General features: G+C 47.2%; 1 long non-coding RNA gene across 2 annotated transcripts; it reads left to right on the top strand.

The window, feature by feature from the left end:
- Nucleotides 1–1,364: 1,364 nt before the first annotated feature.
- On the top strand, nt 1,365–11,022 carry LOC132673616 (uncharacterized). Of its 2 annotated transcripts, none has more exons than XR_013557664.2 (3): nt 1,365–1,586; nt 8,163–8,236; nt 10,417–11,022. It is a non-coding gene; the product is annotated as an uncharacterized LOC132673616 (long non-coding RNA). The 2 variants fall into 2 exon arrangements; XR_009608131.3 differs by having other exon boundaries at nt 1,365–1,536.
- The last annotated feature ends 1,167 nt before the right edge of the window (nt 11,023–12,189 follow it).

Here is a 12,189-nt window from a genome sequence, read left to right on the forward strand (position 1 = left end):
ATTGACATTCCGAGAAAGAGAGAGAAAGCCTCAAATCACCCAAATATTATTAAACACCATTGGAGGTAACCAGGCCAGTTCTCATCCTGAGAATTAGCAGTGACAAGAAGAGAATCAGGCCCTTCTCCTGTCATTCTTCTATTTCATCTCAACCTAAAAGCTGTCATTTATGAATGGTAGTTTCTTATAAAAAAAAAATTCCAACTAATAAATATAGAGGGATTGATAGGATTAGAAAATTACCTTTTTTTTTTTTTTTTACAATCACTAATAAAATAATGGATTTAGGCAATAATCACCGATGGATGAAATTATTATATGAAAAGTTGATGGGGAATTTTATAACGGAGGGAATCAGGTTGTCCCTGCCTGAGCCCACAGGTCCATCTTTGCGATTGCTGTGTGTCTCCTGATGTGATGTCATATGACGTGCACAACCTCACCCGTGAAGTGGCTGCCATAGTTTGGATTCCCTCAAAAGCGCACCCTAGGAAAAAGATTTGGGTGCCAGTGGTTCACTTGAGAGATGATCCCAGAAAGTACCTTTAAGAGAGTGGAGAAACGAGGCAGGGAAAGAAGAAAACCGCTGAACAGTGAATCCATGAGCAGGGGGCCCAGGTCCTTTGGGGATCCTCTGAAAGACTGCAAAACAGGTGTCAGGAACCCCCCTCTCAGAGGCAAGGAGGCTGGAGCCACCAGCTCCCACCGGGCACTGGTCAAAGACTGCTCCAGGGGCATGAGCTTCCCAGCCACTCTCCAGACCAGAGAACGCCCTCAGGGTGCAAGCCTCAAAAGGGCATTGGTCTGGGGTGTCTGGAGGTGGCTATCAGGATTAGCCAAGAGGATTTGGTGAAGCACCAAGACCCCCCGCGGTGGTGCCATGCCAGAAGAGTTGAACTTAGGGCTGACTTCTATTTCTAGAAAATACAGGGGGTAACGAGGAACAAGGTAAATAATGGAGTACCTAGAGAAACCCAGAATGGAGGGGGGGGGGGGACCTTCTCCAGGACAAACGATTTCTTTCACAAGGATTTCTCTGAGTTGGTTACCACTGTGGGCAACCGGGCTCCGTCTGGGCCGCTCTGAGGACCCACGAGCCGTGGCCTCGGAATTGTTCCACTTGGAGCCTGACAGCCGAGGTGTTTTTCCGAGATTCCAGCCCCCCTCCCCTCCCCCGTTAAGGGTTGCCCCACGGGCATCAGCTTCCTGCATTTCTAAATTGTTCCCAGCTGGAGGGCTGAGCGACTTTACCCAGCGAAACACAGGCAACCTTTGCTGCGGGGAGGGGGAAGGGCACCGAACTGTCTCCCCAGCTGCTTCGAGTTGGGGGAGGGGGCGAGGGGAAGTGGGAGGGGCATCCCCAGTCCCCGAAGGCGTTTTGGGGGATTCCTACAGGGGCTCCCAAAGAATGCCTGCTGCCGGGTGCGGCTGCTGCCCTCCTGGGTGCCCCCGGCACCCCCCCCTCCCCCCCCAGCCCTCGGCAGGCAGGCGCCGGAATTTGTGCGTGCAGGCTGTAACAGACATGCTGTGCGATGCGTGAGTGTGGCGTGAAAGCGCCGGGCAGCCCCAGCCGTGCTTCTCTGCGGGTTTGTGCTGGGCCGGTCCCCCTCCCAGACGTGGGCCCCCGCGGGCGCTCAAGTTCCATCATGTTGTTTCCCTGCTGAGGACCATCCGGTCCAGGCAGCCGTGGGGCTTCCTGAGATGCTGGAATGCGGCTCAGGCTCAGCTGCCTGGGTCAGGCGCGGGGTGGGGGGCCTGGCGGGGAGGAGGCTGGCGGAGCCATCCTGGCGGCCACCTCTCATCTCTCCATCTGCCTCAGTGTCCCCTCTCTCCTTCCCGGGCCTGTCTCCCTCCCGCTTCAGCCTCAGCTCCCCCCCCCCCCCCCCCCCCCCCCCCCCCGTTCCCTCCAGGTCCGCCTCTATCTTGGCCTGGAAACACCGCCAACCTTTCACAGCTCTCTGTGTCCTTCCTCCTCCTTCGTAGTTTCCCCATCGAGAGCCGGTTTACAAAAACAGCTCTTAGAAAAAGGTTTTTTCTTACAAACATGCTATAAGGAGACATTAAAAGTTGGAGAGGGGGAAAAAAAAAAGAATAACCCTGTCACTCTAACTCAGCAGCAGCTGTGGTCAATTTTGGTTATTTCCTTTCAGTTTTGTTTTTAATGTTTATTTATTTATTTTTGAGACAGAGATAGAGAGTGGGGGTGGAGGTGGGGAAGGGAGGCTGTGGAGGGGGCAGAGAGAAGGAGACAAAATCCCAAGCAGGCTCTGTGCTGTCAGCGCAAAGCCCCGGGCTCAACCCCACCAACCGTGAGATCCCGACCTGAGCCGCAAATCAAGAGTCCGATGCTCAACCGACTGAGCCACCCAGGCGCCCCTCCTTTTAGTAATTTTAAAATGAGTTTTTAAACCTCTCATGCTATACTTTGAGCTTATATTCCGCTCTTTTTTTTTTTATCTTAACGACAAATCTCTCCAGTGGTTTCCAATCTCAGAGCAAGTATCAGAGCACCTTTACAGCGGCCTACAAGGCCCTACATGACCTGCCTACCCGTGCCACCTCCCACGGGTGCCCGGTGTGCCCTCCTTCAAGAGACCTCTCCCGTCTGCCCATCTCTCTGCTCCAGCCACAATGGCAGCTTCCCTTTCCCGCAGATGCAGCTCGGGGGCCTTCACATCAGCTATTCCTGGTGCCTAGAATGTCTTCTCCCAAGTCCGCATGGATCGCTTCTCCCCTTCTTTAAGGCTGTGTCAGTCAAGCCTATCATGTCCGCCTTCCCTAAAAGGCAGCACCCCCCAGCTGCACTCCCAGTCTATTACCCAATTTTTCACTCTAACCGCAATGTTGGGAAACAACCCTACTGCACTCCTGTTGGGCAGACACCCTTTACCCAAGATTCTCTCATTGCCTGGAGGGACATTTTGGTTGAAGGAGAATTGCTGGGCTTAAAGGTGTGCATATTTAACATTTCTATGGAGGGGCGCCTGGTTGGCTCAGTGAGTGAAGCCTCCCACTCTTGATTTCGGCTGTGATCTCACAGTTGCTGAGTTCAAGCCCCGAGCTGGGCTTCCAGCTGCCAGCCCGGAGGCTGTGTGGGATTCTCTCCTCTCCCCCATGCTCTCTCTCTCAAAATAAATAAATAAACTAACAAAAACAAAAACCCGTATTTTTCTTTTCATACACTTTGTTAGAGGTTTGTATGTCTTCTGTGCATTTTATTTTTCACATTCTTTGCCCATTTTTTGTATTGCATTATCGGTCTATTTTTTATTGATTTATAAGAGTTCTTTATGTATTGTGGATCTCTTTAGCCAAAGCAGATTTTACCGTTATCTAGTTCTAGCAAGTACAGGTTGCAAGGGGTCTGCACTCTTCTATGGGTGTCAAAGATCCCACCCTCTGGTTTAGGAGGCTGATAAGAGTCCTAGGCCATTTAGAAAGGGGTGACATTGATATGGATGAGTGTGGATGGAGCTCCTCAGCAAAGTCTCAGGACAGGGCTGGGCATCGCTCCTTTTGAGCACTCCAGACAACTGTCAGTGAAGGCCCCGGCTGGACAGTGAAGAGCCCAGTGGCCAAAGTGGTCTGGGGCACCCACCTAAGTGACCACAGAGGATCTGCCGGTGAAGGCCCAGCCCCCCCCCCCACGAAGCTCCCTGGTAGTAATGACGGAGGGCTTAGCGGTCTCTGGGCACTGACTGTTTTCCCCTCCTTGTGGCCCCACGGGTCTGGTTCCTTCATCTCAGTCCCCCTTGACCTCTTCTGAGGCCCTGTCTGATCCCACTCCCTTTCTTTCTCCCATCCCAGTGACCCCACTGACTTCCCCAGGCGGCACATGGTCTGGGTCTTTTCTGTCCTCTTTCAATCTATAGCTAAGGTATAAACTCTATCTTCGGCTTCCTTCAGGATCTACCTTTTTTGATTTTCGAAAGCACTTTTCTTTGGCAAAAGCAGCCTCTTGCAAACGAAAGCCTCTGCCTTCCAAAGTGTGGTTTCTGATGATCTGGGAAGTTCAAAAACAATGACATCTGAACGCAGGCTGTTTCTCTTTCTTTATGTTCCTGCTATGAAAGCACTAATTCTCCTGGGGGTAGAGTGGAACCTTTGATTGACATAAGGAAGTCGAAAAAATAAAAGCAAAATTGTTATTTTGAGACATGTGCTAGCTGCATTCCTGCCTGTCTATGGCGGATTTGTTTCCCCGGGTCTGTTACTTGTCTTTTAACTTGGCTCATGCAGTCTCTGTCATTCTGAAGCGAAATGTAGTCAAATCTTTCCACCTTTCCTACATGTCTTCTAAAGCTTTTATGGGGTTTTGTTTTTTTACATTCAGCTCTTGAAATCAAAGGTACTTTGTATGTGTGTCTGGTGTAAGGCAGAGTTCAAATTTTCCATCTTTCAAATCGGAGAGTCATTTGTCCTAGTGCCATTAATTAAATCGCCTATATTTTCTTCGCGGATTTGAAATGCTACACATAATATAGATAGATGGATACACAGATAAAGAAGGAGAGAAGGAAGGAAATAAAGAAATAAAACTCTTCTTTTGTAAGTATTTTTATCTCAGGCTTGATAGTCCCCCCTCATTTTTATTCATTAAAATTAGTTTTTCCTGTGGAGAAAGAGGGAATGCGGAGTTAGTGGGGTTTTGGTTTGTTTTTTAAATGTTTATTTATTTTTGAGAGAGAGAGAGAGAGAGAACGCGCGCGCATGAGGGGGAGGGGCAGAGAGAGAGACACACAGAATCTGAAGCAGGTTCCAGGCGTCAGCACAGAGCCCGACCCGGGGTTCGAACTCACGAACCATGAGACCGTGACCTGAGCGGAAGTTGGACGCTCAACCGACTGAGCCACGCAGGTGCCCCAGGGAGTTAGTGTTAATGGGGACAGAGTTTCAGTTTGGGAAGATGAAAGAGTCGTGGAGATGGATGGTGGTGTTGGGGGCGCAGCTCTGAGTGTACTCAGTGCCACTGAGCTGTATACTTACAAACGGTTAAAATGGTAAATTTCATGTTATGTATATTTTACTACAATAAAAAATTCTAAAAAAATTTTTTTTGGGTATTCTATTCTTGTGTATTTTTTCTTCCTGTTAGACTCAAGAATCAGATTGTCAAATTCCATACAAGGTACCTTTGATATTTTGATTGAAATTGCGTTCAATTTATAGATTACTTTGGGGAGAACCGACATCTTTATAACCCCGAGCTTTTCCATCCGGGAACATGGTGTGGCTCTCCATTTATTCAGATCTTTTTTTTTTTTTTTTTTTTTATGTCCTTCAGTAAAGTTTTATAATTTTATTCATATCAGCTTATTCCTAGCTATATTATGGCTTTAGTTGCCGCTGTGAACGGAATCATGAGTAGAGCACAGGGGTTGTCACTCAGGTCTGTCCCCAGCCCAGCCCCTGGGACGAATGACTAGGTCCAAAAGACACATGAGTCAGGAAGTAAAAAATGTCTTTTCATTACAACCCTCTGCAATAGGGAGCAGGTGTATCCAAGTGAGCCGAGCCGAAAAAGCTGGCAAGGTCAAGAGGAGGGCCCTTCAGGATCAGAGAAAGCCAGTTTTATCACCTGTGTGGTCAGGAAGAGGGAGAAGCTGAGATGATAAAGGTTAGGGCTGATGCTCCCCATGAATGCCGATGTATCCCAAATGCCTCTTTCATCCTGCTGGGCAGATTGTGGCCCTGGAGCCAGGAGCCAGGCGTTTGAACCCTTCTCTGTCATTCACTAGTGGAGTGGCCTTGGGCCACTGACTTTGCTTCTCAGGAACCCGGTGTCCTCACCAGCAAAATAGGAGTGAATTCTAATTACATATTTAGTTGTTTAATTATTTGTCTGTCCCCCACCCCTGAACTGTAACTGCACGTGGGCGGGCATCGTATCGATCTAACTCGGTGATGTGCGGGGCTGCTTCAGATACATCCATTGCTTTTGAAGGAAGTAGGAAAAGGCACCCTGTTGAGCAGACACAGCTTTGTGAGCCCACAGTCTGGTGGTTGGTCCATGGGCTGGATCTTGGCCCCACTTGTCTGTCAGCTGGGGGGCCTTCGTGTAGTGAGTGACCTGTCTGGGCTGTATCCCCGGTGCTTGGCCCAGGCCTGGCACATGAGAAGTGCTCAAGAAATGTACTGAATAAGTAGATGATTAGGTGTGGGGGCTTAGAAGATGAGGGAGCCGCTGAGGGGTTCTCACTTGTGCTCAAAAGGAAGTCCTCTGCTTCCAGGTGCAAAATAATATGGAATATTCCAGGTGCATTTTATTTTATTTTATTTTATTTTTCTTTTTTATTTTATTTTAGAGAGAGTGAGAGAAGGGGAGAGAGGCAGAAGGAGAGACAGAGAATCTTAAGCAGACTCCGTGCTCACTGCAGAGCTGGATGGGGGGCTCAATCCCATGAACCTAGGACCACGACCCGAGCCAAAATTAAGAGTTGGACCCTCAACCGACTAAGCCACCCACGTGCCTCCCCTCAAGTGCCTTATTTTCCTTCATTCTACAGGTACTAGGAATGGGGTAATCTGATGATCTGGTGGGATGGGCACCCCAGGGCTGAGGGAGCCTTCCAGAAGCGTCCTCACTCAGGGAGGAAGGAGCCTGACTTGGTAACAAAAACCTTGAGCAATCCAGGGAAGCAGAGATGAAGAGTATCTGGTGTGTGCGTGGGTGCTTTCTGAGGAGGGGAAAGAACGGGGTGACCTGAAGGGTGAGGAAGAGCCAGACACAAGAGGTGTATCTGGAATATGCTTGGATGTTGGATGGAACGTGCAAAAGTCCTGCCTCAGGGGACAGGTTGCTTAGCCTCTTTGGGGAGTTGAATATTGACAAAACTGACTAGCCCTCTGAGCATCATTTCATAGACTTTTCATTAATTAGATGCCTCTTGGGATTTTCTACACTGTCCTCCCCTTTCGGAACTTTGTGAAGTTCAAATAATGGAGACATACCCTCACTACACCACCATCTCCCAGGCACGTACTGTGTCTCTTCATATAGGGCCAGCCTAGGGCTGACAGGGTCATCCAGCCCAGACAGATAAGAGTCCCATCTCCACTGTGTGCTGTGTGCTATGTGCTGTGTGGTATTTGTCAACTCCTCACAGCCTCCTTCTCCATCTATAAAATGGGGATAAGAAAACCGACCTTACCAAGTTGTTGGAAAGATTCTGCCCTCAGTAATAAAGGCAAATAGTGTGAGAGCGAAGGAAAGACCACTTAAAACTCCAGGAAAAACATAAAGATGCAGAAGGAAGGAAATATACAAGCACACTCCTTGACTCAGTGATGAACGGTATTTAGATACAGTACAGTAATCCTTACCCTTTTAATTTCTTTTTTGTGTCTTTCTGTGCCGGCCAGAACTTCCAATGCGACAGTGAGCAAAAGTGGTGTTAGTGGGCAACCTTGCTTTGTTCCTGACTTTCAAGGGAATGGCTCGAATGTGTATCATCAAGTATGCATGCTAGCTTAAGCAGCTGTGGGAATAGTGAAATCTGAATCCTCGTGGAACCTCTGATCTTCTTCTTCTGCGACTAAACAGTGGTTTTCATGCTTCAACCATTCCAAGATTCCACAGTCCCTATGGGATGAAGTTTAAGCCTTTGAAAAGCCTAGCATTCAAGGCCTCTTACTCTTTCCCAATCCCGAGTCTTTAGGATTTACCCACTGATCCCATTCCAGATGTCTGGACATTCCAGAACACAGTTTTGATGAGATCTTAAAGTCTGTCTTAGAATATCTGTTCCATTCCTCAATCCTGCCGGCTTGTCTCCTTGCCTGGAATACCCTTTCCTTTATGTACTCCCACTTATCTTTCAAAGGCCAACTCACCTCTTCAAGGAAATTTTCCTTCCACCCTCTCTCGCCCTTGATACAAGATTCGTTTATAGTCTGGGACACAGGTCCCAACACATACGAGGGTCTGTAAGTATCTGTTGAATAAACAAATAAATGAAACTATGACTAAGCCTTTAGGTCACCAAAAGGAAAAAAAAAAAAAAAAAGTCCTGTTCTTCCAATAAATCCAGACTGTGCTTTTGCTTCAGCCTCCAAACTCCCACACATGTTCAAAAATGTTGTCTTCTGCTTTATACTTGATCAGCAGTTTGGCTCAAAATAAAATTCTTGAGTCACACTTTCTTTCCTTGCTGACTTTGTAGGTGGTGCTCTATTGAGTTCTAATGCTGGATGCTGCCATGAAGAAGTCAGAGGCCAGCCTGATATGCCCCCACTTGTAAGTGACTAGTTGCCTTTTGTCAAGTTGCCCAAAGGATGATGATGATGATGATGATGATGATGATTATTTATAACTTTGAGATCTAATACCCTTATTAGGACATACTTGGTATTGATCATTATGAATCCATTTTCCTGGGTCTCATTAACTTTTCACTGTCTCCTTTTTTTAAAAAAACATTTTCTTATATCTTAGGATATTTGTTTGATGCTGTTTTTTTTTTTAATTTTTTCTGTTATGTGTATATGGTCTCTGTCATGTTCTCTCATCATTTAAGCTTAAGAAAAATCTTTTCATTTTGTCTTTCTCACACTCCTCATTTCTTTTTTTTTTTTTAAGTTTTTTCTTAATGTTTATTATTTTTGAGAGTGAGAGTGTGTGTGTGAGCAGGGGAGGGGGAGTGAGAGAGGGAGAAAGGAGACACAGAATCTGCAGCAGGCTCCAGGCTCTGAGCTGTCAGCACAGAGCCCGATGCAGGGCTCGAACTCGTGAACCACGAGATCATGCCCTGAGCTGCAGTCGGACGCTCAACCGACTGAGCTACCAAGGCACCCCTCACATTCCTCATTTCTAACCACTCTGTCCCTAGTGGTATTTCAGAAGAGTCTGTTTTCTTCGGTGCTACTTTCGCATTGACTTTTATTTCTGCGATACCATTTTCCTGAATCCTGACAGCTTGTATTTCCTTCGGTTGTTTTGCTTTTGTTTCTGTGAGGTCTTCGATCTCTTTTCTGTACTCTTATTTAGTAGAAATAAGCCCTTGGCATAGTGTCTGGTGTATGGCGGGCATTCTCTCTCTCTCTTTTTTTTTTTTTTTTTATCAAGGTGACTGTTTTCATTTTCTAGTATTTTCTGCCAGGTTTTCATCAAGTCAAGATGAATATCTTGCACCCTTGTGATCATGCTTTAAATCTAATTTTGCAGTCTGCTTGTAGACTTACTATATTATAAGCACTTGTGTCCATGGTCTTGTAATTATTTAATGGCGGAACATCATGCCATTGAATCAATGTATCATTATTTATGTGACCCTTCTGCCACTGGACATTTTGCGGTGTCACAATTTCCTATTGAAATATATATTCCATATTATTGTTGTTTTCATTTGCATCTCACTTTTATTTCCTATTTCCTGTTGAAGGTTGCATATTCTTCCATATTCTTCCATTTACTTACTGCTTCTATTTCCTTGCTCGAATTACTTGCTTGTGACCTTTGTCCAGATGTATCTCTTAGCAACTCAGGCATTTTTCATCGGTGTGTATGAAACCCTTACATAAGGTAGACATTAACCACTTGCCATTTTCCCCACTCCTGGGTGACATTTAAATTATAGTTATTTTTCTAATATATGGAATTTCGGTGTTTTGTCTATAAGTCTCTGCATTTGTGATTTCTTTGACTTAGCTAATTGTTTATACAACAAGCACTATGTGAGCACCCCGTCCATAGGACAGGTACATGGGGAGATGGGGAGCGGGGGAGTAATGGACACCCCAGTTCCTGATTTCCAGGTAAGTTGGGGGTGCAGACATGAAAACAACCATAGCGTTGCCTCAGTAAGTGCTAGAATAATAAGGATTGCAAAGGCAGCAGCCGAAATGGCAAACCGAGCTAGCTCTCTCGCACCCAGCCCCCCACCCCCCTCGTGGAAGAGCTTGCATACAACATCTCGCTTAAACCTCACAACAACTCTGTGACTTAGACAAGGAGAGTGATCCTCAGGATCTTCACAGATGAGGAGAACAATTCTCAGAAGGCTAACATGACTTATTCAGGCTCTGACACCTAGTAAGAGCCTAAGCCAGCATTTGAAGTCAGCCTTTTAGACTGTAACCTCCATACCAAACCCGTTCCCTGGGGCAAAGTGGTGATGGTGGTTGACCATGGCAGTGATAAGTGATGGAGTTGCACATCGAGGAAAGCCTCCAGGAAGAGGTGAGTCAAAACTGAGAAATGAAAGGTGAAGACAATTTCACCATCAGGCAAGAGGCTGTGAAGGAATGGGCATCCCATTGCAGCCTGCTGAATCCATGAATCATATGGTTTAAGAAGGAGCAGATTTCCCCCAGGCATGGAGCTACAGCCCCCTGAGAGACTGCAAGTTGGCCGATAGCCTCAAGGTACAGGTGGTTCTTTCCTGACCCACGTTTTATTTGTCTGTTCATTCCCCACAGGCTCCAAGTAAGGTGCTGGGGACAGAGAGGTGAACGGGAACGAGACATTCAAGACATCTGCCCCATGGAGTGTATGTTCCAGGTGGGGGAAATAGACAAAAAAGAAGCTATACTGAATATTTGCTCTTCGCCCAATGACCTTTAAAATTTCTTTCTACATTTTGATTATTCCGGATATCTTGAGTTCCTCCTTCCCAAAGCAGAAGCCTGCCTCTCTTGAAGCAAAGGTGCAGGCATGTGACCTACTTCCCTCCAATCGCACTCACCGATCCATCTGAGATACCAATGGCAGGGCGCGGGGGGGGGGGGGGGGGGGCGCAGTGAGCTCTGTGTGGGTCCAGCTGCATGCTAGCCTGGGTGGTGGCCAAGGCGGTATGGCTCTGGAGTCAGTGATGACAGCAGCAGCTCCCACATCGGTCCGATTCTGTTGTGTGCTTCTTGGACATGCTCCTGAAAACTGCATCTAGAGTCTGTTTCTTCACCATCCGATAAGCTAACATCCCTGAGTAAATTCCCTTTCTACTTAAACTGGCCAGAATGGACTCTGCTGTGTGCAAGCAAGAATACTGTGAATGTGCAAAGAAGTAAATATACACACTGAGGAAACTAAGACCTCCTCCCTCTTTGTCAGGCGCACAGATTATAGGAGACTGGGATGAGAGCCTTTGTACCTGGTGCCCTGGCCAAAGGCTCTTGATCTCTTGTAGGGGGTACTATACTGTCCTCCTCTGTGAGGACTGTGAGATGATACGTACTGGGATGGGATTGTGTATTTTTATTTTTAATCTGCTTTTTATTTTTTAAAGGATTTTATTTCTATGTAATCTCTACACCCAGTGTGGGGCTCGAACTCACAACCCTGAGGTCAAGAGTCGCCTGCTCTTCCCACTGAGCCAGCCAGGCGCCCCAGATTAATGGTATTGTCATACAATTATGTACCCATCTCGTGGTCAGAAATAAGCAAGGGGCTAAAGCCTGACTGGACCTGTCTCAGGAAGGGAAGAAGGAAAGAAACAATCCAGGGTGTGTGGCCTTGGGGTTGTGGGCCCTCCAGGCCCTGCATATCTATGTGAAGGAGGCTGGCTCAGTGTCCCCAGAAGCCAGATTTACGCCCTCTGACGTCACCATTAAGATTAGCTGCAGAAGGGAAAATGGGGGTCCTGCCCACAATTCAGGCTCTGCTTTAATTAAATCAGTGTCTTGTCCTGGGAGACAAAACGACTCGCCAAGAGCACTGAACTGATGGCAGGGGAAGTGAGTGGCACCGAAGTGCTTTGTGCACTGGCAGGGCCAGTCTGTTAGCAGCGCAAGGTGAGAGGTGTTTTTCTGTTGGATGCATTTCTTTGCATTTTCCAAGGCTGGTGGATCAATAGCTACACACAGCTGAAATAAATTTCTGTCTTTGCTCTCCATACCCTGTGATAGGGAGATGTTGGGCCATTAGATAACTCTGGTTCCCATCAGGTGTTACTCCTGTCAGTGACTGCTGTCCGTGACCTCTCTAGGTACTCACAACAGCCTTCTAAGGTGAGGGCTACTGTGTCTATTTCAGAGATAGGAAAACCAAGGCCCAGGGAGGGGACATCATGAGGCAGAGTCCCAGGGCCTCTGTGCATGTAAGCTGTTGGTTCTTCCAAGTTCTGTTATTACCATTGTCTATTTTCCGGGCTACAGAGGAATCATGACCCTCAGAGAGGGAACATTGCTTGCCCAAGGTCACAGAGCCAGTGAATGGCAGGGCTGGAGTTAGAAGCCGGCCTGTTGGATCACAGA

The sequence above is a fragment of the Panthera onca genome, chromosome C1 (assembly GCF_046562875.1).
Source record: "Panthera onca isolate mPanOnc1 chromosome C1, mPanOnc1 haplotype 2, whole genome shotgun sequence".
Taxonomy (NCBI): Eukaryota; Metazoa; Chordata; class Mammalia; order Carnivora; family Felidae; genus Panthera; species Panthera onca.